General features: G+C 45.4%; 1 long non-coding RNA gene across 1 annotated transcript; it reads left to right on the forward strand.

The window, feature by feature from the left end:
- The first annotated feature begins 76 nt into the window (after nt 1–76).
- On the forward strand, nt 77–4630 carry LOC119319273. The gene is made up of 8 exons (XR_005154408.1): nt 77–846; nt 1837–2025; nt 2099–2334; nt 2455–2607; nt 2745–2804; nt 3618–3668; nt 3788–3851; nt 4524–4630. It is a non-coding gene; the product is annotated as an uncharacterized LOC119319273 (long non-coding RNA).
- Nucleotides 4631–5662: the final 1032 nt, after the last annotated feature.

Raw genomic sequence — 5662 nt, forward strand, 5'->3', positions numbered from 1 at the left:
AACTGCACCTGCAGTTAGGGCAGTGAAGCTCAATGCTTTCTGGACGCTCCTTCGGTGCCGTAACTGCAAATGCAGTCTATGTTACATGGTATGGGGATACGGATACGACGATACGGGAAAACGACACTTTCTGAAAATAGACTTACGGGGATACGGCGGGTATATATATAAACCTGAATTCTTAAAAGCAAAGCTTTGCTTTTTAGAGCTTCAGAGCACACACCCCTCTGCGCTGTTCGATAGAGATCGCGGTCTCCAGGTGTTGGGCGGTCGGGCCGAAACAAACGAATCCACCGACCTCGTTATCCACTCCTCTCTCTCACCCCACACAAATCACCTTCTCCCTCCACCGGTGCACACCTTCCTCCACACCCCGGCGAGATCCGACGCACCCCGCCTCCATCGACCTAGCCCTCGCGCTGGCCCGCTTCTAACCAAATCCTGAGTCGGAGCTCCTCCTTCCTCAGCCTTCTTCTCCGCCGGCGAACCACCCACCCCGACCGGCAGCGGAGCATCCCGCGCGAGCGGACATGCTCCCTTGTTCCTGACTGGCGGCGACGCGGCCCTGTGCCCTGCTTCTCCATCCCGGCATCGTCCCCCGCCGCGTCAATCCCTCGCCGGGTTAATGCATCTTGTAGCTCGGGCCTTCGATTCTAGTCCAACGACGACAACAAAAGAAGGCAGGGGCTGCTCTGGCCGCCCCCTTGCAGATTCCAACCAACAGTACAGGGAGGATCCTCTCACAACCTTGCCTCAAACACTCCCGTCCAGAGCTTGCCTGCAGGGGCCGGGTGGATGAGGCGCAGTACGTCACTGTAGATTCCCCTCCTGCTATTCGTCCACAAGGTGAGGCGTTCTGAACCAATTGTGGATTTGCCAAAGCACATGCTTTGTGTTGCCGCGGGCGTGAGCACGAGTTGCTCGGAGATGTGGTGTGTTGCCAGAGTTTATAGTATGAGTAGTTGCCAGATCCCTTTCCCACAGAGAGTGTCTTTTTTTTGTTGTACACAAAAACTTGCCTAACTATTGATTTGTAGTTGCCTCAAATGTTCGTCAATTTTGCCATCTCATCGAGGTGCTACACAAACTTGATGGAAATTTTGATTACCCAGAACCCAGAAATTTTGGTGCACACCAGCGCACGCATGGAGATATGAAACTAGCCTAGTTACATATCTTGCCACAACTTACCTAATGTTTTTTTATATATGCCGGAAGCTTAATTAATGATTTTGTTAGTAGGTTGCCTGATATGTCTGAACTAGCAAGTAACATACGCTGTCTGCTTGGATGGTCAAACATTTCTGTTGATTATTGTATCCATATATCAACCCAATGATTTTGTTAGTTGGTTGCCTGATATGTCCGTCTGCCTAATTAAACATTTATGTTTATTATTGTATCCATTTCAGCTAAACTGAAACTTGTACAGGAACACATCAGTTCAATAATCAAAAAGGTCTACTTTATACAATCAGAACTCCAACCGTTCTAATGCTAGTACAAGATATGTGTGCAAGTAGAAGCACATCGGTGCTTGCTGAATAATGCTACCAGAATCACATTAATTTTACAAAGGATTATCACATAGCATTATTGTTTAGAAATGGGTACTTCGGAACAAACTTCCTGAGAATACAATATTGATGGTGACACTAATAAGCATCTCTTTGCTGGTACTTAACGACATGGTGTTGTCATCAGCTAAGCCTGAATATAATACTGCTATTTGCCAACCGTTATGTTTATTTTGTTTTTGTTTTTTGAACCAAATTCTACTTGTTTATACTGCCATTAGAAGATGCCACCTTCAGCTTCAGCTTCACGTGGTTGCAGGACGCCCTGGAGCCTTACATGAGCAGGAAGGCGGTGGAGCTGCACTGGGGCAAGCACCAGTAGGACTACATGGACGGGCTCATCAAGCAGCTCGCCATCAGCCCGCTGTATGGCCACACCCTCGAGGACCTCATCAAGGAGGCTTACAACAACAGCAACCCGCTATCCGAGAGCAACGATGCGACCGAGGTAGTTTCAGCGTCCTATTTGCGCACACTGAGATTTCATCTTCTGGTAGCTCCAGCTTCATTGACTGTTGCAGGGAGATAAAACAGGGGGGTCCTGCTGTATTTTGGTTGCTGCAATTATCTGTATCATGTGGTGTGTTGGTCTGGAACCATCACGTCTTCTAGGAATCGATGCAGCCGGAAGGCGGTGGCTCTCCCGAGGCAGGTGCGCTGCAGCAGATCGAGAAGGATTTCGGCTCCTTTAATTTTAGGGAGGAGTTCATGCGCTCGGCATTGTCATTGTTGGGGTCCGGTTGGATTTGGCTTGTCTGTAAGTCTCCCTTAACTATTTCAAAGTGTATTCACAATAATAATTATTCAAAGTACATGCTATTTCTGTCCAAGAGCCCAGTTAATATTCTCACATAACTGAATCCTTTGCTTATTGCAGTGAAGAGAAGCGAGAGGAAACTCATAGTGGTTCAGGCACAAAATGCTATCAACCCACTTGCTTGAAAATTATTTGCATTTTGCCTACATCCCAGCAGGACTTGCTATTTATTTTCCCTCTTTGCAAGCAAGAAGCTTTGCCAACCACTTTCAGGTAAACCTCATAAATCCCCAATAGCTTTCTACCTAGTTTTTTCTGCATCCCCAGTAGCTGGATGTTAGCCTTTTTTTGTTCCAGCAAATAAAGTGAGTTGTCTGAAACTTATATGTAAATTGCCTACATCACAACAGGACTTGCTCTCTAGCTCCCACTTATTCGCAAGCAAAAAATGTTTCACTGACAACTTCCAGGTAAACTCCACACAACCCCCAGAGCTTTCCAACATGTGTTTTTATGCATCCCCAGTAGGTGGTTGTTAGTTTTTTTGTTCAACAAAAAAGAGGAATTGCCTAAAACTTATATGCAAATTGCCTACATTACAGGAAGACTTGCTTTTGATTTCCCGTTCTCCTTTTTTTGGCGACAAACTAATAAGCTGGCTGCAAAAATAAGTTTTGACTCACAAAATTTGCATAACTGCAAGCACAACTTGATCCTTTTTGTGTCTGGTGAGTTGATGGCGATCGATAATTTTTTCTGGGTGCGACAAACCATTGCTCTACCTTGAAGTCAGACATTTATCTTGGCGATGTTTGAGAGGGGCACGGGTGGGAAGTTGTGAAGCAGAGGCTACGAGTTGCCAGATCTGCGGGCGTGAGTTGCCATATGTGCAGTACGAGTTGCGAGATCAATGGTTTTTTGAAGTTGGCACTAGTGTGGTTCCCCCCTTTTCACAAAACTTGCATAACAATTGATAAGTAGTTGCTTGTTTTTGTTTTTTGACTTGCCCAATGGTTGTCGTTTAAACATCAACCTGGACTAAAAATGAGGGATTAGGCAAGTCCACACTACTACACCAGGCAAGTCAGAGTGCATTACATAGTGCATTGCAACTAGTGATGAGTAGGACTTGCTTGACGTTTGGGCCTCACTTGCTAGTATTAAGTATGTGACTTGTTTGACATTTGGAAAACCTTTTGTTCCTCTTACACCGTGTATTTGTGTGTGATATCCATCCTATTTCTTATAATGAAACTTGAGTCCCTCTTTATTGCGTTTTGCAGAGAAGCAAGCATGATCACTTCTTTCTCTTCAAGAATTATCTTTTTTTACAGGTTACTACATCATCTCAGACAACTGTGTTCAGATTTATTTCCTTTTCTCAAGCATGTTTTTAAATTTTCTGTGCAGTTTTTAATAACCAGCATGTATGTATTTGCATGTTTTACAACAGAGATTGCATGTTACAAAGCATAGGAGACTCGGGTGTTCTTCATGGTGCAGGATCACCTGCACAGGTATATGACTTTCCTTCTGGGCAAAATTTTCTGTTTTTTACCAGTTTTGTAGGCAGGCTGGAAGATACATGCATGCAATTCTTGGGAGTTTTTCCTGTATTTGTTCTCCTCCTTTTGTTGTTTTAGGTATTGGTGGTTTTTTGGGGGTGTTTATGTCAAGTAGTAACCATGCTCTGCACATATTCACACACTTTACTTTCTGCATCACCACTTAGTTGCCTGCAAAATCCACTTAGTTGCCTCCTGCATCACCACAAGTTGCCTAAAAACGCAGGGGGGGAGCGGCGGATGTCTTCAGGTTAACTTATCACCAGTTTTGCCTACAGATGCACACATACTTGCCCGCAGTTTATGTGCCAAGTTGCCTAGATGGCGTAACAATTATGGTTTAGGGTAAAAATGAACACAAAGCCACATGTTGCGTACAGACATTCATATACTTGCCCGCAACTCTTACGACAAGTTGCCTTAACAAATATGCTCCAAGGAATAGAAACACAGACCCACGGGTTGCCAACAGACATTCACACGCTCGCTTCCACCAAATGTGACAATTTTCCTAGCAAGAGACACAAATCGCGCTTGTGTCCACTGTTTTATGGAAGAAAAGCTCCTTCTTAAGTTGCCTATTCATTTACCACAAGTTGCCTAAATCTCATCAATGTTTTGTAGGCCAGAGGAGGAGGAAGAACTAACCCGTCGGCTGGAGAAGATGGGGCAGAGGTGGTTGCTGCAGGAGTGGCGACGCTGCTGCTGCTGGATTTAGTCCTTGTAGGAACTTTGAAGAGTTAGATCCATGGATTTAGAACCATGGTGAAAAAAGGGGGAGGAAGAAGGAGGGGAACGGGAGGTAGGGAGAGGGGTTCGCGTGGGACGCACGCTGGGCAGGTGTGTGGGAGCGGTTACAATCACAGGAGATTCGTTGTCGGCCATGTGCGGGAGCGGTTATACCCCTTTCCTTTTCTGTCGTGCCAACTGTTCAGGTGTTTTCACTTTCCTTTTTTGGGTGTGTGCCCTATAATACTAACTAGCCAACAGGTGCTCCCTAGTCACGTCCATATATAAATGCATGGAAAATCAGCATCCCTAACAATACTTTGAGGATGAGAAAATTGACGTCAATGAAATAATCTAATAGTCTTCCATTAATGGTGATCAGAATCATCAGCGTTGTTACTCCTAGACCCAGTCCGAGAACAAGCGACAGAGGATTAAATGTTTGACCTAGACGCCATTCCTTAACAATTGAGAAAAATAGATAAATAGATGCCCTCGTTCTTCCCTAAATCCTAATCCAAAGCATGGAGGTAAAACAACACAGAGAGCCGCGAGGAATAGATTGAAGCTTGCTTGCGTACAGATTCTTTAGATGGACAACTGACGAAGACTTGAAGATGAGCGGCGAGGCGCTGCTGGCGGCGCCTAGACGGAGTTTAGATGCGTCGCAGAGACTTCTTTTTTTTGAACTGGCGTCGCAGAGACTTCGATTCCTCGTGATGTGGCAACTGCCAGGAGACGGCGAGAGGATTACAGGCGATTAGGGTGTTTTGTCATCCATCAAGCAGGCCTTTCGATGGGCTGTAACAGGCCCGTACGTATGGCTCATGTAACAGAACAGATTGTGGAGCAAAATTCAAGGCTGGGTCGAAAGAACTATGTATTCCGCAGGCAAGGAGGTGTTAGTAAAGGCAGTGGCACAGGCCATACCAGTATTTTCCATGTCCTGTTTTAAAATGCCAAGGGGCCTATGTAAGCATTTGAACACGTTGATAAGAAAATTCTGGTGGGTGGGCAAGAACGGCCAGCGCAAA

This window comes from Triticum dicoccoides, chromosome 6A (assembly GCF_002162155.2).
Source record: "Triticum dicoccoides isolate Atlit2015 ecotype Zavitan chromosome 6A, WEW_v2.0, whole genome shotgun sequence".
In the NCBI taxonomy this organism is placed as follows: Eukaryota; Viridiplantae; Streptophyta; class Magnoliopsida; order Poales; family Poaceae; genus Triticum; species Triticum dicoccoides.